The 23,822-nt window shown below is 35.8% G+C and overlaps 1 protein-coding gene across 2 annotated transcripts in view; it reads left to right on the plus strand.

The window, feature by feature from the left end:
* Nucleotides 1–23,822, plus strand: part of LOC145513035 (uncharacterized) — a 266,458-nt gene that overhangs the window by 168,885 nt on the left and 73,751 nt on the right. Inside the window, exon 3 of one of the 2 annotated variants that reach the window (XR_014059103.1) lies at nucleotides 20,982–23,728. The exons of the other annotated variant lie outside the window; for it this stretch is intronic. The gene's annotated coding sequence lies outside the window, so the exon portion shown is untranslated. Of the gene's footprint in view, nucleotides 1–20,981; nucleotides 23,729–23,822 lie in introns of those variants that run through there. 2 annotated transcript variants of the gene reach the window in all.

Raw genomic sequence — 23,822 nt, forward strand, 5'->3', positions numbered from 1 at the left:
CTAAATCCTCACAAGAGACCTATGAGATATGCATTATTAAAGTCATTTTTTTCAAGATAAGGAAACAGGATAAGAGGATAAGTTACCTGTGTAGTGTCATTCAGTGGGCCAGTGGCTGGGTTTCACAACTATGTCTCCCTAATACAAAGTTCATGCTTTTACGGCCTGTGTAGCCAACAAGGATTGTGGGACCTCTGAATTCTCAAGGAAGTGGGAAATGGAGCAGATTGAATAGGAACACTTGCGCAGTGGGGCTAGCCACAGGAGAGGAACAGTGGTCATCTGGAATAGTTGTGTACTCTTTCTGTCCTCCTCCAACATACAGTCTGTGTATAAGGGTAAGATGTTAAGTTCATTTTGGCACAGACTGAGTCTAATAAATTAAAACAAACAAACAAAAACTAACAAAGCTAGTACATTCAGTGAAATTCTTGGCAAAATGTTGTGGTATGCTCTTTGCAAAAATCACCTCAAATCTTAACTCACTGCTAGGACCATATCTTTGCAATGCTACTTTTGCAATAGTTTCATCAGAAATTAGATTCTACTTACCTCTTCAATATGGGCTGGCCTTAGAATTCGCTTTGTTCAATAACATGTAGAAAAAGTAATGGTGTGCCAGTTCCAAGATTTGACCTCAGGGAACTTATGCTCTTCTACTTTTCTGTCAGATTCCACCATTGCTATGTGAACAGGCCCAGGATAGCCTTCTCCACCTAACAGCCAAAGAGCTAGTTACAACTTGAATTTGACTGTCCTAGAGTCACAGCCTCCACTCCAACCTCCAGTTGATAGCAGGTCAAAAGTAAACCCAGGGGCAAACAGCCAAGCCTGAAACTTACCATCAGATGTGCCCAACCAGTGTATGACAATAATAAATACCTTTTTAAAGTTTGGGAGTAATTTGTTATGAAGCAATAATTAATTAGTATAACTGGTAATGAGTTTGATCAAGCTCTGGGCGTTGGTGAAGGACAGAGAAGCTTAGCGTGCTACAGTCCACAAAGAGTTGGATATGACTAAGCAACTGAACTGATAGCTGGTAAACCATACTGCTTAAAAAAAACAAAAACTCACACACATATCCAGGTACTTTGTTTTAGGCAAATAAATGAATGACAGTGGTTAGGTGAAAGCCAAGATGGCCCAGGAATTCTCTCTTCCTCTGTGAAAAACACACGCATAATGTTTGAAATAGGCGCTCCGCAGTATTTTCTGATTGCTGTAATTTCTAACATGGCTCAGAAATTATATATATATATTTGTATTTTAGTCTCTTTTAGAAGTGAAGAATTGGAGTTGGGGATGGAATTGAGTGGTGGTTCAGATGGTAAAGGCTCTGGTTGCAGTGCAGGAGACCCAAGTTTGATCCCTGGTTCAGGATAATTCCCTGGAGAAGGAAATGGCAACTCACTCCAGTTTTCTTGCCTGGAAAATCACAAGGCCAGAGGAGCCTGGCAGGCTACAGTCCATTGGGTTGCAGAGAGTTGGATACGACTGAGCAACTTACAAACACCTGGAAATATCACATGTAAACTAATATTCAGGAGAATACATGTACAAATATTGAGATATGAAAATTGTATGAAAATTTTAAATTTCTCTGTGTAACTCAATAAGATGCCTCTCACATTATAAAAAAATGGTTAAATCTCAGGTATTTTGTGGTTTTAATGACTAAAAAAAGAAAGCAAATTCTCAGCCTTCCATTTGTGTTGTACCTTTACAGACATGCCACTCTGCTTAGGTAGTGTAACAAATTTTGAAAGGAAAGTATGGCCAGAGAAAATAGATTCAGTTTTTACTGAATGGAAACATCCGAGGAAGCAGAAAACCAGTGTTCCTCTTGATTGTCATGTAGACATTAGAATTTAATGAACTGTTATATGGCCTTGATCAGTTACAAGCATTTTGATTTTCTAAATGTCTGGTACATGAAATATTCTGCAAAATGTGCACTATTGAGTAAAACTTCATATTTACTAAAATATTCTCGACCCTATTATTTCCCTCAACAATTTAAAAATATTTGTGATAGTAAAAAGAATACATAAAGCAGGATTATTGAAATATATACTTAAAGGTAACACAAACACAGTTTAAAGGAGGAACAAACAAAATTACTCTAGAGATAAGATGACCTGATTGTTATAACTGAGTTTTTAGCTTTCTGGGAGCTTAGGCATTATAAAGTTATTGGGAATTTATTAAGATCCTACTATATATTAGTGAGTCCTTTAAGCAATTTATCTGTTTTATTTCACTTAATCTACAACACAATAACCCTATAATATATGTTCATAAATACTGTTTTGTAGCAGAAGTACAGGATTTATAGCCAGATGCTCTAGTTCATATCCTGGCTTTGCCATTTGCAAACTATATAACATTTGCAGGCTTCAGTTTCCTAATCATTAAAATGGAAGTAATAAATAACTCATTCATTTTTCATTTATTTATTCATGCAATTAACATACATAGAATAATATTTTGCTGCAAGAAATAGCTTGTGTGTGTGAGAGAGAGAGAGAGAGAGAGAGAGAAGACAGATACAAAATAAATAAATCTGCTAAACATTTTGTACTTATCTTCTATATAGAGAATAATTAACAAATTTATAGGTAGCTCATAGTCTAGTGTCAACTATAGGTAGTTAGACAAATATTTAAGAAGAAATTGAAAGTGTTTTGGATAGGGTCTGTCTGTTAGTCGCTCAGTCATACCTGACTCTTTGCGACCCCATGGAGTGCAGCCCACCAGGCTCCTTGGTCCATGGGATTCTCCAGGCAAGGAAATGGCAAACCATTCCAATATCCTTGGGTATCCTATCTCCAATTAGATAGGATATTTGTTTGATATTGCTGTAAAACAAACTACTAGGAACATAATTTCTTAACCAATCACATTCACTGCCTTGAGATTTCTATGGGTCAGGATTCCAGGCATGTTTTAGATGGGTCTGCTGTTCAGAGTCTCATAAAATTGCACCCAGAGTGTTGGCCAGACTGCTTTCTCATCTGGAGGCACTACTGGGAAAGATTCCACTTCTAAATCCAAGTAGTTAACAGAATTCATTTCCTTGTAGCTTCATGACCAAGGATTGTATTTTTTTTTCTTTTTTTTTTCTATTGTCATGTGGGCTTCTTCAACCTGGCTGTGTATTTCACCACATACACAAGAAAATCCTCTAGCTCTAGCTTGCCAAGAATTTATCTTAAATGACATAATGTAATCACAAAGTGACATCACATCATCTTTGCCTTATTTAATTGATCAAAAGCAAGTCATGGGTCCTCCCAACACTCAAGGGGGGGGGTGGTTACTCAAAACTATAAACACTAGGAGGTGGAACTCATTGAGGGTCACACTAAGTTCTAGTTCTCACACTAGTGTCTATTTCTTACAAGTACACAGAGAAGAGAAGAAGAAATTTGATTTAAAATGTGTCAGAGAAAGTCTTATAAGTAAAATGGCAGTATGACATTTGAAGCTTAAAATATTTATGAAATTTCACCTTGTGAAGTAGAGTGTCAGGAAGGGGAGGTGGAAGTATTCCAGATAAGTCCTGAGAAAACTTATTAAGAGTAGGTATGATATATCACAGATCTTATTATCCCTCACATGCCCTTTCATATTTGCTCTGCTGATTAGCATGATCAATAAACATTATTTTAATCTCTTGATTTCATTTTCAGTTCAGTTCAGTCACTCATTCATGTCTGACTCTTTGCTACCCCATGGACTGCAGCACACCAGGCCTCCCTATCCATCACCAACTCCTGGAGCCTGCTCAAACTCATGTCCCTCGATTTAGTGATGCCATCCAACAATCTCACCCTCTGTCATATCCTTCTCCTCCTGCCTTCAATCTTTCCCAGCATCAGGGTCTTTTCCAGTGAGTCAGTTCTTCACATCAGGTGGCCAAAGTATTGAGCTACAGCTTCAGCATTGATTTCATTTATGTTTACATTATCTTCTTACTTGACATTTGACATAAAGTAAAATTTATAACACAATTAAAATAAGATTATTTAAAAATTTTAGTTAATTCAATGATATCTTCATTTTAAAGAAAGTTCTTAAATTTACAATAAAATGATATATTTCAGTATTGATTATATTTTTCACACCTTTTTTGCTTTCTAATTTTGTATTATTTAGTATTCATATCAATTTGTGCTCATTTCACATGCTAGTAAGGGTTTGCTCAAAATCTTTCAAGCTAGACTTCAGTAGTATGTGAAACAAGAACTTCCAGATGGATAAGCTGGATTTAGAAAAGGAAGAAGAACCAGAGATCAAATTGCCAGCTTTCATTGGATCATAGACAAAGCAAGGGAATCCTAGAAAAACATCTAGTTCTGCTTCATTGACTAAGCTGAAGTCTTTGACTGTATGGATCACAACAAACTGTGGAATATTATTAAAGGAATGAGAATACTAGACTACTTTACCTGTAACCTGAGAAACCTGTATGCAGGTCAAGAAGCAAAAATTAGAACCACATATGGAACTACTGACTGGCTTAAAATTGGGAAAGGATTACGACAAGGTTGTATATTGTCCCTGTGTTTATTTAACTTATATGCAGTGTACATCATGTGAAATGCTGGGCTGGATGAATCACAAGCTGGAATCAAGGTTTCCAGAAGAAATATGAACAACCTCAGATATGCAAATGACATCACTCTAATGGAAGAAATTGAAGAGCAACTAAAGATACTCTTGATGAGGGTTAAAGAGAAGAGTGAAAAAGCTGGCTTAAAATTCAACATTCCAAAAACAAAGATTATGGTATCCGGTCCTATCTCTTCATGACAAATAGCTGGGGAAAAATTGGAAACACTGACAGATTTATTATCTTGGGCTCCAAAATCACTGTGGATGGTGACTACAGCTATGAAATTAAAAGACACTAACTCTTCGGAAGAAAAGCTATGACAAATCTAGACAGCATATTAAAAAGCAGAGACATCAATTTGCTGACAAAGGTCTGTATAGTTAAAATTATGGTTTTTCCAGTAGTCATATACGGATGTGAGATTTGAACCATAAAGAAGGTTGAGGGCTGAAGAACTGATGTTTTTGAATTGTGGTCTTAGGGAAGACTCTTGGACTGGAAGGAGATCAAAAAGTCAATCCTAAAGGAAATCAACCCTGAATATTCATTGGAAGGGCTGATGCTGAAGCTGAAGCTGAAGCTCCAATACTTTGGCCACCTGATGCGAAGAGTTAACTCATTAGAAAAGACCTTGGTGCTGGGAAAGATTGAAGACAAAAAGAGAAGAGGGCGACAGAGGACAAGATGGTTGGATGATATCACTGACTCAATGAACACGAGTTTGAGCAGGCTCTGGGAGTTGGTGATGGACAGGGAGGTCTGGCCTGCTGCAGTCCATGGGGTAGAAAAGATTTGGACATGCCTCAAAGACTGAACAACAATTTGTAAAACTTTTTGTGTAGTGTTGATGTCTATGTCTGAATCATATGAGTATTTTATTCAACTGTTTAACTTAAAGGTATTTTTTACACAATATATTCCTTATTTATATACTGTTTTTACTGAATCAGCTAAATGAAGGAATTAAAAAAAGAAAAAAAAAAACTTCTGCTTTAGCATCTATAATGCTGTGTTTGCCAACCACAAACTTTAGTCACGCTACAGAAACGGACAATTTGGATGTTTCTTGTCTTTGGCAGATAGATTTGAACTCATTCCATCTAGCTGTCAATTTTTTTGGATATGCACTTAAAATTAAAGCATAAAATAGAAATAATATTTTTTTATCATTTATATGGTCACAAATGTGGTGTATACTTTGAAGAAGAAACGTTATAAAGCTTAAGTGTACTATTACAATAAAATTTTTGATTTATACAGAGTTTCAAATTACAGTCTGGTAAAAAATATCAGTGGGCTTCTCAGGTGGGGCAGTGGTAAAGAATCCATCTGCCAATGCAGGAGATACAAGACACAAAGGTTCAGTTCGGGGGTTCAATCAGGTTCTGTTCCAAGGGGATCAGAAATATCCCCTGGAGTAGGAAATAACAACCCACACCAGTATTCTTGCCTGGAAAATTCCAAAGACAGAAGAGCCTGGTTAGCTACAATCCATGGGGTCTCAAAGAGTCATACACAATTAAATACACACACACGTACAAATCAATAAATACAACCTATATAATTTTTACCTTTTTTCTTAATGATATTAATTTAATGTTTGCCGATAAAGAGTTGTGTATACTCACTCCTCATCTTGAGACATGCTGGGCTGGAGGAAGCACAAGCTGGAAGCAAGATTTCCAGGAGAAATATCAATAACCTCAGATATGCAGATGACACCACCCTTATGGTAGAAAGTGAAGAAGAACTAAAGGGCCTCTTAATGAAAGTGAAAGAGGAGAGTGAAAAAGTTGGCTTAAAGCTCGACATTCAGAAAACTAAGATCATGGCATCTGATCCCATATGCTGCTGCTGCTAAGTCACTTCAGTCGTGTCTGACTCTTTGCGACCCCATGGGCTGCAGCCTACCAGGCTCCTCCGTCCATGGGATTTTCTAAGCAAGAGTACTGGAGTGGGTTGCCATTGCCTTCCTCCTGGTCCCATCACTTCATGGCAAATAGATGGGGAAAGAGTGGAAACAGTGGCTGACTTTATTTTTCTGGGCTCCAAAATCACTGCAGATGGTGACTGCAGCTATGAAATTAAAAGATGCTTACTCCTTGGAAGGAAAGTTATGACCAACCTAGACAGCATATTAAAAAGCAGAGACATTACTTTGCCAACAAAGGTCAATCTAGTCAAAGCTATGGTTTTTCCGGTGGTCATATATGGATATGAGAGTTGGATTCTAAAGAAAGCTGAGAATTGATGCTTTTGAGCTGTGGTGTTAGAGAAGACTCTTGAAAGTCCCTTGGACTGAAAGGAGATCCAATCATTCCATCCTAAGGCAGATCAGTTCTGGGTGTTCACTGGAAGGACTGATGTTGAAGCTGAAAATCCAATACTTTGGCCACCTGATGGGAAGAGCTGACTCATTGGAAAAGACCCTGATGCTGGGAAAGATTGAGGGCAGGAGAAGAAGGGGATGACAGAAGATGAGATGGTTGTATGGCATCACCGACTCAATGGGCATGGGTTTGGGTGGACCCCGGAAGTTGGTGGTGGACAGGGAGGCCTGGCATGCTGTGGTTCATGGGGTCACAAAGAGTCAGACACGACTGAATGACTGAACTGAAATGAACTGATACTCACTCCTCATCTAAGATATTGAAATATAATTACTGCAATTAAATTAAATGTATATAGAAACTCAGGGTTTTTCTAAGTAAAGGTATTTCTAGGTTTATGCCCTTAAATACAAACACTTACTCCACCATTATCAGTTGTGGGACCTTAGTTAAATTAATAGCACCTTCTGTTCTTCAATTTGTTGTAAATTTAGGATAAAAATATGTCTATCTCATATGGTTATTTTGAGGTTTAAATAAATTACTACACCTAAGAATTTAAATAAGTGAATGCTTAAAAATTCATGAGTACACAATGATGTTATTATTGTGATTTTTGAAATAGAGAAAGCCAATATATTTTTTATTTCTAGAGATACAGATAAGAAAGTTCAAATAGATAACTGATTTTAATATTGCTGGAATATGCCTAATATGAATTAAATGCAAATTTTGAGCAAGCTACTATGGATGTGATTTAAAAAACAGTAAGAAAAAAACACATTTATCTATATGATTGTTCTGGACTTAGTAATCTATAATATGCATAACAATAATGCTTTATGGTCTTATCTTAAGTATATTTATGTGAGATGTCTCTAAAGATTATGCAGTTAGCCAAAATGAATATTTCTATTATCAAAATAGTATATGTTTCTAGAATTTTAGTTGCAAAACTCATAGTATTTGTGATTTTTTTTTAATTATGAAGGAATTCTAAATATTTCTTTGAACATAGTAAATTTGGTATAAGAAAAATGTATAATTCAGAATATTATACATGCTTTGAAAATCAAGTTAAATATTTTGAGTTATCGTGGAAATGTTAGTCTCTTAATTTATTTATTCATTAATCTTTAATACTATGCTGTTTTCTTTCCAGAGCCAATAGATATTGTGATTGTTTCTGTGTTGTTCATGGGGGTAGTCAAAATTGATTTTGCACTTACTGTTGATATTGATTAGAAAAGAAAATTTGCAAATTTCTACACAGTCTTTTAATTTACCCAAGTTAATTATTAAAATAAGTGATCCTTAGTATTTTCAAACATAGATAAATCTCCAATCTTGATCTTTTAATTCATATGGATGACTAAACCCAGTACAACAAACAAGAGTAAGATTTATAGTTATATAACATTAATTTGACCTATATGTATATATACACAGACACACACACCTACACACACATTCTGTGTGTGAAAAGAGATTGACTTTATCAATATATTTTAGATGAATAAATGTAGGCTGTTAATAAATAATCAGTGATGGTAAGTACTTACAGAAATATAATTTTTTGATTTTTCATAGATCATACAACCAATATTAGGTATGGTGATCAATAATGTGACTAATATTTTCGCTTTTAATTCAGGAATTCTTTTAATCCCTTAGAGAAGTTTTACTCGACTTATGAGATTGGGAGAATACCTGTTTTATGCTCTCTGAATCCCGTGTTTCTTATAATTTTTTTATTCACAAATATATTCCTCTTTGCATATATTTTTGGTTGATATCTTCCTCTCCCCATGTTCTTGGCAGAAAATAGATCTGTTTTGATTGACATTGAATCTCAGCAATCAGCACCTGTCTAGCACATAATAGCTGCTTAGTAATTTACTGAGTGAATGAATCAATGAACGACTTAGATTAAGTCCATTCCATTAAGATGGAATATGTTATGGATGAGACTTGCAGAGAAGCATTGCATTATCATCACCAAGGCTTACACTGATTAATTCAGAAGAAGAAATAGACACACATATTAAACATTTTAGACAAAAATGATTTGGAAACAAGACTGAAAGAATTTCATACAAACAATGATTGAAACTGCCTCTAATTTTACCAAGTATATAACTGATAATTCTGAAATAAAATATTTTTTCTGAAAGATATTTTTATTGATTTTTTAAATCTTTACAAATGTATGTATTTTAACATTTATGATAAATCTATTATAAATCATAATCTCCTCCCCAATGGTTCTTTTTATAAGCCATTCTCCCTACAACTTAATCTGTAACATAAACATTTTTATTGTACTGATAAAGAACTGTTTTTTTTTTTAATGGAAGCCTGTTACTTACAGGGTAGCATCAGATACTTAAATTACCCTTAGGTAATTGCCCTTAGGCTCTTGCCTCAAGCTAATGCTTCCTGACAGAGACATGAACTCTATAACCCTACAAGAAATGGATGGAGCAAGATCAACCAGGGTAAAGCAGATATCCTGCTACTACCACATGCTTCCAAAGAATCATCCAAGGTCCTGACTTGCCAATTTTTAATACTGTATTAGGAATATTCACTTTTATTACAAGTCAAGCCAATGCTTTTTTTAAGTTCAGCTCCAGAGGTTATTTCCAAATAATAAGAAACCTGTACCTGTTTTACACTTGAAGGAAGTTAAATAATAAATGGAAGCTTTGTTCTATTTCTATCATGTTATCATACCTTTGTCCGAGGACTTTTCTATCCTAAAACATGAAAAAAAGTCAGCTGAATTCTCAAATTCATAAATTACAGTTTTCTTTGATTTAGAAACAATTGTTTCCATTTTCTCTTAAACTTTCAGGGAGGCAAACACAAAATAATACTTACCTGAGAATAAAATAAATAATATATTGTTGTTCAGTTGCTCAGTCATGTCCAGCTCCTTGTGACCGCATGGACTGCAGCACAACAGGTTTCCCTGTCCTTCACTGTCCTCTGGAGTTTGCTCTAACTCATGTCCTTTGAGTTAGTGATGCCATCCACCCATCCTGTCCTCTGTCATTCCCTTCTCTTCCTGCCTTCAATCTTCCCCAGTATCAGGATATTTTCCAATGACTTGGCTCTTCCCATCAGGTGGCCAAAGTATTGGAGCTTCAACTTCAGCATCAGTTCAGTTCAGTTCAGTCCTTCAGTCATGTCCAACTCTTTGCGACCCCATGGACTGCAGCACACCAGGCCTCCCTGTCCATCACCAACTCCCGGAGTTTACTCAAACTCATGTCCATTGAGTTGGTGATACCATCCAACCATCTCATCCTCTGTCACCCCCTTCTCCTGTCTTCAATCTTTCCCAGCATCAGGGTCTTTTCAAATGAGTCAGTTCTTCTCATCAAGTGGTGAAAGTACTGGAGTTTCAGCTTCAGCATCAGTCCTTCCACTGAGTATTCGGGACTGATTTCCTTTAGGATGGGCTGGTTGGATCTCCTTGCAGTCCAAGGGACTCTCAAGAGTCTTCTCCAACACCACAGCTCAAAAGTATCAATTTTTCAGCGCTCAGCTTTCTTTATAGTTCAACTCTCACATCCATACATGACTACTGGAAAAACCATGGCTTTGACTAGATGGACCTTTGTTGGCAAAGTAATGTCTCTGCTTTTTAATATGCTGCCTAGGTTGGTCATAACTTTTCTTCCAAGGAGCAAGAAGCTTTTAATTTCATGGCTGCAGTCACCATCTACAGTGATTTTTGAGCCCCAAAAAATAAAGTCAGCCACTGTTTCCACTGTTTCCCTATCTATTTCCCATGAAGTGATAGGACAAGATGCCATAATCTTAGTTTTCTGAATGTTGAGCTTTAAGCCAACTTTTTCACTCCTCTTTCACTTTCGTCAAGAGGCTCTTTAGTTCTTCTTCAATTTCTGCCATAAGGGTGATGTCATCTGCGTATCTAAGGTTATTGACATTTCTCCTGGCAATCTTGATTCAATTGTGCTTCATCCAGTCCCGCGTTTCTCATGATGTATTCTGCATATAAGTTTAATAAGCAGGATGACAATATACAGCCTTGACGTACTCCTTTTCCTATTTAGAACCAATCTGTTGTTCCATGTCCAGTTCTAACTGTTGCTTCCTGACCTGTATACAGATTTCTCAGGAGGCAGGTCAGGTGGTCTGATATTCCCATCTCTTTAAGAATTTTCCAGAGTTTGTTGTGGCATCACACAGCATGATGTCAGCTGATGTCGCATCAGACCTTCCAATGAATATTCAGGGTTGTTGTTGTTATTGATTTTTTTAGGATTGACTGGTTTGATTTCCTCTCTGTCCAAGGAATTCTCAAAAGTCTTCTCCAACACCACAATTCAAAAGCATAAATTATTTTGTGCTCAGTCTTTGTTATGGTCTTATTATCACATCTGAATACATAGACAAGCATAATGGTAAATTTGTTTTTTTACTCCCTGACACATGCAATGTTATTGAATTTTTGGGTGCTATGAGAGCTGGTGACACTGGATATGGGACAGGACATTGCATACACACACACACACACACATACACACACACCACAATTTTACCAAACTCTGACAACAGCAACACCCAATTAGATGAAAAAGTTGTTCACTTAAATATCTTTTACAGCAGTATCAAAATGATATTTGTCTTATGGAAAATAAGAAATACTTAAGCAGTGTATAAGGCTTCCCTGGTGGCTCAGATGGTAAACAATATGCCTACAAAGCAGGAGACCTGGGTTCTATCCCTGGGTTGGGAAGATCCCCTGGAGAAGTGAATGGCAACCCACTCTAGTATTCTTGCCTGAAGAATTCCATGGACAGAGGAGCCTGGTGGGCTACAGTCCATGGAATGCAAAGAGTCAGACACAACTGAGCAACTAACACAAGCAGAGCATACTAGTTAGCTATTGTTCTAAGTTTTTTGGCTGCACTGGTTTGTTAATTCTAACATAAGCTCTGTGTGATAGGTGATATTATTAACCACCCTTTACAAGTGAGAAAACTGAAGTTCAGGGAAGGTAAACATATAGGTCAAGTCCATACAGTCTAGTGGGGAGCCTGGACTGGACCAGACAGTGTGCCCAGTCATATTCAGATCGGTTTAAGCATGCTGATGTGATATTGTGAGCATTTGACTCCTTTTATCCTATGTTCTACACAATTCCTCACCCATATGACTAAACCGGGCTTGTGTAGAACTATTCCCTCATCTGCAGAGTAGTTCTCCTATATGCAGATGCAGAATGTAAAGAAAGTTGTAGGTATGATAGATGTGGAAAAAGTGAGTCATTCTGGAAGATGACTTAGAGGCAATCTATAAATAAAAATGAAATTGGATACTGAGGTCAAGATTTTAAATGAATAAACATTCACAGGTTTTTAAACTTTTATTTATAAGGAGGTAACTTTTAGGGCAATGGCTACAGTCAAACACCATTCACTATCTGAATCCAAATTAACTGGTTAGCTATGTCGCCCTCTTATTAGCTGTGTGACCTTGAACAAATTTATTAACCTCTCTGACAATAACAGTGCATACTATTGTGAGGATTAAGTCACTTAATGTTTGTAATGTGATTAGAGTATTTCCTGGCACTAGTAAAATAACAATAAACTCTTCTCAAATGTAATAAAAATACTCAAATGTAACACAAGACAGTGTGTTAAAGGAAAAGAAAAAAGGAAACAGACTGAATGGACAAACATATTTCAAATATGGCTACTTGTATTCACACCAAGTAGGGACTTATTCTGTCCTATCGTAAAATCTATATTTCTTCAATAATTCACAGGTGTTATTTTGTTTGTTTGTTTGTTTTTACCAATTATTTAAAGGAACTGGCCATTCCTCTTTTATACAAAGTATACCAGCAATCAGATAAAAAGAGAAAAAGGCTAATAGTCTTATGAGTCTAACATACTCTTGATATTAATAACACCATCATAGGAAAATATTGTTGTTCTAATTTACATAGAAACATAAATTTTAAATATCTGAAGAAAATATTACTTAATTGAATCGAATACTTTATTAAAAATGAATTCTAATCAAATGCTGCCCACATAATGAAGGTAAAAAGAGTTACAAATTAAAATATATAGCAAAGTTATGTATCATGTTAATAAAGAAAGTCTTATAACTGACAAGATTTTTAAAATTACATAATTCAACCCTATTTATGGATAAAAATTAAAAAGAATACTTAAGTAAGATAATTAAAGTAAAAATGCTTATATACCTGATGGAAAATCTTTAGATATATTATCTTTAAGAATAAATGCACCATAAAGATGCTCGTTATTGTGTCTACCATTTAGTTCAATATTGGAAGCTGCTACCAATGTTAAATAAAAAAGAATCAGATATGCAAATATGAGAAAAAAGAATAAAATTTCATTACACATGGATTTTATAATTATTCCTTTAGTAAAATACAATAGAATGGGGAACAAAAATCTTGTAACCAAGATGAGAAAGTCAATAAATTCTTGCACATTCAGTGTTGAAAGTTAAACTTTCCTATATCAAAACTGCTGAAATAGAAGTTGAATTTTTATTCACTCTTAAGGCAAATTACAAGTATATAATAATCAATCTGAAAGGCATGGAAAATATCTTTATGGATAAAATTTAATCATATTAAGGGACATGAGATATTTGAATTAACTAGATCATTGTATAATATTACTTATTGAGACATCTTTTGTAATGATAATTATTTTTCAATTATCCTTACAATTAAACCCCCTCAATAAAAAAATATCAGCTTGACTTTTTTAGGAATTCTATAACCACTCTCATATTTAAATAGCATAATACAAGGTAAGAGCTACTAGACTTTGAAAAAGAAGATAACAGAAAGAGAATTACCTTAATATAGTGTTATATTAAAAATTTATAGAAATAAAACCAATCCATTTCTTCAAATGGTTAAGCCTTAGATCAATGCAAAAATAATAATAATAATAATGTGGAGAGGCAATCCCATGTCTATATGAGTACTTGATATATGATAACCATGGTGCTATATAGGGGGAAATGCCAGATTGTTCGTAGATGAAGCTGGGACAACTAAATTTCTATGGAGAAAGGGAATAAGCCCAGGCTTAGATCTTAAACCATTTATAAAGGAGGATTCAGAATAATTAATAATAATAATAAAGAAGACAAATATTTGTATACTAGAGTAATAGAAAAACTTATTACCAAAAGAACAGACCTTTATACAATTAAAATTATGTTGAATTTTATCCAAATAAAGATTTCTGTTAAGAGAAGAGCATCACTGATTAAGAAGTTATTTTGTGTTTCTGGAGATCACTAGATATCCATTAGCAGAGGAATGGTTAGAAGAAATGTGCTGAATTCATGTGATGGAGACAATGTAACAATAATCATCAATAGATATGCAGCAACAGAGAGCTCAAATTGCTGAATGTGTAAAATAGGAAAAATAATGCAAGACCTTAGTATTATTTGTAAACATACAAACATTCAAATTGTCACTACTTATTTTACAAAGATACATATAAGTTAAGAACATATATTAAATATTTTAGAGTACCTGCCTTTGGAGGGGTGGTGTCAGAAGTGGGGAGAAAATAAAAAAGACTAGAGAAGAAATATACGTGCACTATGATGACAAGAGTGTGGTCCCTGAACTATGTACACCATTTTTAAAAAGAGAAATATACTATATCTGCTATTGAAGAGTTTATTCCCTAAATAAACACCCAACATTTTTCCTAGGAAAACATTACTGCAGAATACTAATAAAAATATTAATAGCAATAGCATTCATTGAGAATTTACTATATTCACTTTACTGATATATAAAGGATAATCTGTAATTTCCGTTGTTTAACGCATATAAAGTAATACACTGTACCAGGTAATATAATGGTGTTTTCATCTCAGTTTATTCTCTAAGTAGAGAATGGTCTTCCCATCAAGAAAACACTACCTTTTCTTGTAAGCAACAGCAGAACATGCTGCTCTCACAAACAGAATGCATCCACCAAGAAAAAAAAGACATCAAAACTCAGGATACAAAAAATGAAGAATGTCGTTTTTAAACATCAATTGACCATTTTTATTATCCAATAAACAGGTGTAAATATGAAGAGCATTATCATGGAAAACAAAGTCATTCATAGAAATAAACTTATAGTACTCTGATACTTAAGGATAAGTCTTAAAGCAGGCTAAGATTAGTGATGAGTGTTGGAAGTAAAAACACATGCAATAAACACAAAGTATACCCAGGAAAGAAATTAAAAAAAAAAAAAAATGTCTCTTTACTCAACACACTAATGAGGGCTTATTATCTTCTTTAATGGAGAGATACTGAAGACCTCCACAAGAGTACACTCTGCATGTTTTTGTCTTTTCTAAAGTCTGTGATTATCCTCAACTGTTTATAATTTTACTGTTATAATGCTGATGACTCTGATACTAATTTATTTGTCAAAAATGCAGTATATCATTATTGAAATGAATTTTTGACAATTCTATGTATTTTTTTTTAAATCTTGGTATATTCCTGCTTCTATAAGATGTTTGTTTAATGTGTATAAAAATGAAACCATGTAACTCAGATTGGGACTTGCATCCACAGTCTTTTAACTGAGATCACACCTGGTCTCCTTATTGCTAAATTCAGACTTCAGTTGAAGAAAGTAGGGAAAACTACTAGTTCATTCAGGTATGACCTAAATAAAATCACTTATGATTATACAGTGGAAGTGACCAATAGATTCAAGGGACCAGATCTGATAGAGTGCCGGAAGAACTATGGATGGAGGTTCAAAACATTGTACAGCAGGCAGTGATCAAAATCATCCCCAAGAAAAAGAAATGTAAGAAGGCAAAATGGTCATCTGAGGAGGCCTTACAAAATGGCTGAGAAAAGAAGAGAAGTGAAAGCAAAGGAGAAAAGGAAAGATATACCCATCTGAATGGAGACTTCTGAAGAATAGCAAGGAGAGATAAGAAAGCCTTCGTAAGTGAACAATGCAAAGAAATAGAGGAAAACAATAGAATGGGAAAGACTAGAGACCTCTTCAAGAAACTTAGAGATAAAAAGGGAACATTTCATGCAAAGATGGGCACAATAAACGACAGAAATGCTATGGACCTAACAGAAGCAGAAGAGATTAAGAAGAGGTGGCAAAATACACAGAAGAACTGTACCAAAAAGGTCTTAATGATGAAGATAACCATGATAGTGTGTTCATCTAGAGCCAGACATCCTGGAGTGTAAAATCAAGTGGGCCTTAGGAAGATTTACTATGAATAAAGATTGTTGAGAGTCCCTTGGACAGCAAGGATATCAAACCAATCAATCCTAAAGGAAATTAACCCTGAATATTCATTGTAAGGACTGATGCTGAAGCTGAAGCTCCAATAATTTGACCACCTGATGCCAAGAACTAACTCATTGGAAAAGACCCTGATACTGGGAAAGATTGAAGGCAAGAAGAGAAGGGGGCGACAGAGGATGAGATGGTTGGATGGCATCACCCACTCAAAGGAAACGAGTCTGAGCAAACTCTGGGAGATAGTGAAGGACAGGGAAGCCTGGTGTACTGCAGTCCATGGGGTCACAAAGAGTCGGACATGACTGAGTGACTGAACAACAACACACCTCATCTCAGAACTTATTGAAGATCATCTTCTTGATATCTCATCGCAGAAAGAATTCAGAGTAAGAAGTGGATTTATTTAGGGAGAAACACACTCCACAGATAGTGTTAGCCATTACAGAAGGCAAGAGCTGCAAAGAGTATGGAGTTGTCTGCTTTTATAGGGGTGGGTAATTTCATAGGCTAATGAGTGGGAAGGTTATTCCAGCTATTTTGGTGAAGGGATGGGAATTTCCAGGAAAAGGGCCACTGCCCATTTTTTGACCTTTATAATCAGCCTTGCAACTGTCATGGTGCCTGGGGTTGTTTCATTTAGTTTGCTGATGTGTTACCCAATGAGCCTATAGTGAGGCTCATTGGATAACACATCAATACATCCAGTGGAAGTCCACTTGTCCACCGTCTTGGACCCATTTGGTTCTAATCAGTTTGCATTGTGTTCTTGGGCTATTTCATTCTTTTAAATGTTGTGCCCTGCCCCCTCCTCTCCTGTTTCAAAGTCACCTCATTTCATAGAAAATAACTTTTTTAAATATTATTTTTCACTTTTGCATTAAATTCTCTATCATTTATAAACTTTTTGAATTTTTTTCTACACAGCTACAGTTCTTCTTAATGGTTTTCATATCAAGAAGATAATTTTGTTATTCTGATCAATTATGAAGTATGTGTTGAAGAGGAGCAAAATTTACTACTGCAAAATATGTCTCTTTGGTATAACAATTGTTTTTAAAAGACAGCAGACTCAGGAGAAATTCTAAAAACCCAGCAGAAGTTGCCCTTTTATAAGAAGCATTTACATTTAAGAGGAAAATCTCTATTTGTAAAGGGGTCTCCCTTGGTATACTATTAAGGGAAACATTGACTGAAACTGCCCTTGCTGACCAGGCACCATATTAACCATTTGCCTGATTTATTTTACAACAGGAGGTCCGGGTAAGGAATATGAAAATAATAAGCCACTGCCAACTGGGAGAGTTTGGGAAACATCAAAAGGAGATGCCACAGGGTTCTACCACCTCCCAGAATCTTTCTCGCTGTCATGAGTCGGTGTGTGCCACCAGGAAGGACCCTGTGTCAGAATGATCAGCCAAAGACAACAGAGAAACTAATCCTATCACCATAAAAACCGAGAATGCAAGCCACGTGCCAGAGCAGTCTTCCTGGGTTCCCTTACTTTCCGGTTCTCCACCCTGGCACCCCAAAGTCTCTTGCACTGTCAGCACGTGTGTCTCCTCAGATAATTCATTTCTGCATGTTAGACAAGAGCCCACTCTCAGGCCCTGGAAAATGACCCCCTTCCTTCAGCAAAACTAGGCAGAGAGGATAAAAATTCTCGTCAGTGGAAAGGGCAAAGATTTAAATCTGCATAACAACCATATCCTAGTTTACTGTGATTTGACTAAAAACCTTTCATAATCCCACCAAACACACACATGCACACACTTCAACATCTTCTTTTCTTTTTATCTGGAGATTTATTTAAAGTGGTAGCTTGGACAATTTCAGGAGTGTTACTTAACCAAACTTGGGTTCAGTCGCCCACCATACAGCAAAGCCAGTCTACTGACCATGAATTGTGGTAAAGGAAAGTACATTTTTATTGTAGGGTGCCAAACAAGAAGAATGAACAGCTCATGTTCAAAAGACCCAAACACCCAATGGCTTTTAAGAAAAAAAATTTTTTTCTTCTATGTTTGAAGATAATTGATTTACAATGTTGTGTTGGTTTCTGCCATACATCATCATGAATCAGCCATAGATATACATATACCACCCCCCCACCCGTTGAATCTCCTTCCCACCTCCCACCCTATCCCACCCTTCTAGGTGGTCACAAAGCATCATGCTGAGCACCTCGCACTATTCAGCAATTTCCCATTAGCTATATATTTTACACATGGGCTACTCTCTCAATTAATCCACCCTCTCTAGGGAAGGGTTTTTAAAGACAATTTAGGGTGAGTGTTCCAGGGCATGTGATCAACGTGTGGACTTTCTTCTGTTTGGTTAGTGGTGAGGTAACAGAGTGGTGTTTCTGAATCTTAATAATCAACCATCTGGTTCCAACCATTCTGGGGTCTACTGCTTGTGGTCAGCCCATAGTCACTATCCTTCGTCTGAGTGGCATACTAATCTCTGCAGAACAAGTCAAAGGTACATATCAGATTGTTATAAATATCTTTCAAGGAGGAACTAGTACTGTTTTATGAGGGAACTACTGTCTAAATTTCCCAGGCAGCACGAGTAGTAAAGAACCCACCTGCCAATGCAGGAGACATAAAAGACATGGGTTCAATCCCTGGGTCAGGAAGAACCCCTGAAGGAGGGCATGGGAACCCACTCCAATAATCTTGCCTGGAGAATCCAGTAGACAGAGGAGCCTGGCAGGCTACAGTCCATAGGTTCGCAAAGAGTTGGACGTGTCTGAAGTGACTTAGCAGGCATGCCCGCACTGTTTAAATTATCATTACTTTTCTTGATTGACTAACTGTGCCTGTTATTTAGAACTTAGAGAAGGCTTAGGAGTCTAAAGTTTTTTTTTGTTTTTTTCCTACAAAAAATAAACAGGGAACATAGAGGGGCTTTTGTACCTGAGAAGGCCCTGTGGGGTGCTGCTCAGTTTGGGGAATTACTGTTTTCCTGGATATCCCCCATGCATAGAGAAAGTGTATATAAACTTCTGTTTTTCCCTTGTTAAGCTGTCTTTATCATAAGGGAGACCTCAAGATTCTTAGAAGGTAGAGAAAAATTATTTTTCTTCCCCTACAGTGTTTGGTTGTTGGAATTGCTTGACATTAGACTTGATTCCAGAAAACTTATATTGTTTAACTTTTAAATATCCTGATATTATGTTAAAAACAAAATTCACCTAAGTAAATTTAAAGATCTTAACTGGCTTTACTCAACCTTTCATGAATCCATCAGCATCCTTTCTAGGAACAGGAATGGTGCTCCAAGGGGTTGTGAAAAATGAAAGGTTATTACATGCAGGTGAAAGTGAAAGTCACTTAGTCTTGTCCAACTCTTTGCAGCCTCATGGACTATACAGTTCATGGAACTCTCCAGGAGTGGGTAGCCTTTCGTTTCTCCAGGAGATCTTCCCAACCCAGAGACTGAACCCAGGTCTCCCACATTGCAGGTGGATTCTTTACCAGCTGAGCCACAAGGGAAGCGCCATTATAAGCAGGAGGATGGAAAAAAAGTGAGATGAGCAAAAGAAGCAATAGGGTTATTTTTAAGCCAGAAATTTATTTATTTATTTTTTGAGTGGAAAGTCATGGAATGGATTTTATCATTCAGATAGCCTCTTCTTTCTTTGAGCAATAGTGACAGACTAGTTCACTGGTGCTAACTAGAAAAGTCCACACTGGTCATTTAAGAGTACAGTTTCTAGGGAAAGTAGAAATTGCAGTTAAGTTAGGTATTATGTCTAGGTTTGGTATCCTGGGCAAAAGTGAGGCCATTTGGGGCCTGGGATTTTCTCTTTAATACTTACTACATTTTGTCGCATTGTTTCTTTATCCACATGTTAATGTTAACTATTGATTCATTATTATGCTAAGTTGTGTAGAATTTTATAAAACATCTATAAATAGCAAAAGGATCATATATATATTGACATCATATGTGATATTTATTGTATACTTAGTATTATTTTGTATAATTTTACCATCTTCATTATTACAAAATTAAAAGTGTTTTAGTATATGTAATTCTCATAATTAAAAATGTTGAAAAATATATAATTTTGCAAATTTGTATGATAGAAAAGAGAATTGTTTTTCATTTTTATTTTTCTCAAATATATTTATATTGAACTTTAATCTGAACATGTATTTCTCAGTTATATATTTCTTAATGTTTTACCTAAATTTTCTTTCCTTCTGTGTTCATCATTAAATATGCCTATCATATTTTTTCTTGGAACCAGTTTAATTTCTTGAAGACTTTTCCCCATAAAGCAGATCTCCTAATCCCCAGATAAATATTATAGCTCTCCTCTATATTCTCCTAAGAATTTGAATCACTGTTCTTCATTAGAGTCTCAAGCTGAATATATTTCAAAGCTGATCTTATGAAAGCAGTGTGTGTGTGTGTTAGTCACTCAGTCCTGTCCAACTCTGTGACCCTAGGAACTGTAGCCCACCAGGCACCTCTGTCCATGGAATTTTCCAGGCAGGAGTACTGGAGTGTGTTGCCTTTCCTCCTCTAAGGGATCTTCTTGACCCAGGTATCAAACCCACGTCTCCCGCATTGCAGAGAGATTCTTTACTGCTGAGCCACCAGGGAAGCCTGTATGAGGGCTGTGAGTAATAAAAATACTATCTCCCCTGATTTATTTCTAATTATTGTGCTTGTGTCACTTAGGAATTTGCAAGGCGTTCACATTGTTGACTTGCAAAGAGGATTCTTCGGGTTTCTTACCCACCTCACCTCCAAGAAGCATTTACATCTTTTTAAAATGTAAGCTGAGCATCTTAAAACTATGATAATGAGGAATGAAGGCAAGTGTTGTCAGTCCTTATTCACAACATTTAATGTATGAAGATGGAGTTTCCTATTGGCAACTCCATTAGTAAGACTAAATATCAAACTTCACTGTAGTTGATGTGGAAATCTATCAATTGAATAACCTCCTTAATGTCGTTAACAGATTTGTAATATTTGAAACCAAACTAAAAATTGTTAATGGTTAAGCTGACATGAAATTAGAATGGGATAGAATGGAGATAGAAGAATGAATTAAGAAGTAATTGACATTTCTAGAAATATAAAATAAAGAAATTAACAAGTAATATTTTAGCATGTATGTCATACAATGTCTTTTTGAGAATTTTCAGTTCTCAAAATTTCCTTGTTTATGAATCTATTTTCCTCTCAGTTACTCTCTACCATCTGCAGCCATAGGAACCAAAGAGTGCATATTGCGAGTTTTGGCAATTGCCACTGGCATAACTTCTTTTATTTTTATCATTTTTTAAACTGAAGTACAATTGATTTACAGTGTTGTGTCAGTTTCAGACATGGCATAACTTTTTTTGATTTTAGTACTACTTCAAGTGACCATCTAAACTGGAACATGTTTAGTTCAAAAGCATTAATTCTTCTGCACTCAGCTTTCTTTACAGTCCAACTCTCACATCTATACATGACTACTGGAAAAACCATAGCTTTGACTAGATGGACCTTTGTTGGAAAAGTAATGTCTCTGCTTTTTAATATGCTGTCTAGGTTGGTCATAGCTTTTCTTCCAAGGAGTAAGCATCTTTTAACTTCATGGGTGAGACTATACAGACTTAGCATACTCCTTTCCCTATTTAGAACCAGTCTGTTGTTCCATGTCCAGCTATAACTGTTGTTTCTTGACCTGTATATAGATTTCTCAGGAGCCAGGTCAGGTGGTCTGGTATTCCCATCTCTTGAAGAATTTTCCACAGTTTGTTGTGATCCACACAGTCAAAGGCTTTGTCATAATCAGTAAGCAAAAGTAGATGTTTAGATGTTTTTCTGGCATTCTCTTGTTTATTCGATGATCCAGCAGATATTAGCAATTTGATCTCTGGTTCCTCTGCCTTTTCTAAATTCAGCTTGAACATCTGGATGTCCACAGTTCACATTCTGCCGAAGCCTGGCTTGGAGAATATTGAGCATTACTTTGCTAGCATGTGAAATAAGTACAACTGTTCAGTAGTTTGAACATTCTTTGGCATTGCCTTTCTTTGGGATTGGAATGAAAACAGACCTTTTCCAGTCCTGTGGCCACTGCTGAGCTTTCCAAATTTGCTGGCATATTGAGTGCAGCACTTTCACAGCATCATCTTTTAGGATTTGAAATAGCTCCACTGACATTCCATCTCCTCCACTAGCTTTGTTCGTAGTGATGTTTCCTAAGGCTCACTTGACTTCACATCCAAGGTGTCTGGCTCTAGGTGAGTGTTCACACCATCGTGGTTATCTGAGTCATGAAGATCTTTTTGTATAGTTCTTCTGTGTATTCTTGCCACCTCTTCTTAATATCTTCTGCTTCTGTTAGGTACATACCATTTCTGTCCTTTATTGTGCTCATTGTTGCATGAAATATTCCCTTGTTATCTCTAATCTTCTTGAAGAGATATTTAGTCCCTCATCTTATTAATTTTTCTAAATATACCTTTGGATAGTCTCAAGTAAATCTGCTTAATTTTATTTTTCTTACCACATTTACTCAGTCCACCATCATTTTTTACTTGAATATGCCCAGAAATATTATCCAAGACTTGAATATGTGCAAAAAAGAATACTGAGCTCCCTTTCTGACAGTTTTTGCAGAACCTCTGGGACTAATTGACTCTATAGGGTTTGATCTTCACTTTTTGACTGACTTTGCTTTGACTAGTCTATTTTATAAATTCAGTAAGGATGAAATTAACTTTTTGAAATAAATAGCAATGCAAAAAATTCTTGACCATCAGGTGAAGTGTTAGTCGTGTCCAACTCTTAATCTTACATGTATGCTTTTTGCCAAAGAACTAATTACCAGTTTTCATCTATTATCAAATGAATTTTGGCATGCATTATCCTAATGTAGGAAAAGAAATAGTACTCTCTGATTTTGTCCAAAGGCAGGACTATGGTTATCATCCAACTAAATGGTTAAGAATGCCAAAATAAATTTGCTAGAATCAGTTATGGTATCTTACTGTTACCCTCACTGATTAATAAGTTAAAATTTGTTTGATATAGATTTATTTTATATTTTTGTCAATGTATCTTGTTTTACTCTTTGAAAATTTATACTTCATCACTTACTATGTCAAAGTTATTGCAATTCATTTCCTGTTTAAAAATATAGATAGCTCACATTTCTCTCAGAATAAACTCTAAGCTTCTCTTTTTATTTTTTTTCTTTTTGGTCACACAGCTTGTGGGATCTCAGTTGCCTGACCAGGGCTTAAACTCAGGCCATGGCAGTGAAGCCTGGAATCCTAACCACTAGGCCACCAGGGAACTCCCTAAATCCAAAACTTCTTAAGTTAACTTTAAAAGCCCATTATAAATAAATATCTGGACATAAAAATTATGTAAATCAATTATCCTTCATTTAAAAAAATTAAATAGATGAAAAAAAAAGGTACCTGTAAAGTCTTTCAATTACCTCTTGAGTGTGTCCTAGATTCCTATCATTTGGTACTGCTTCTGGCCTGTATCATGCTCTGCTTCATCTTTTAA

This window comes from Giraffa tippelskirchi, chromosome 1 (assembly GCF_054371585.1).
Source record: "Giraffa tippelskirchi isolate mGirTip1 chromosome 1, T2T-mGirTip1v1.2.pri, whole genome shotgun sequence".
Lineage (NCBI taxonomy): Eukaryota > Metazoa > Chordata > Mammalia > Artiodactyla > Giraffidae > Giraffa > Giraffa tippelskirchi.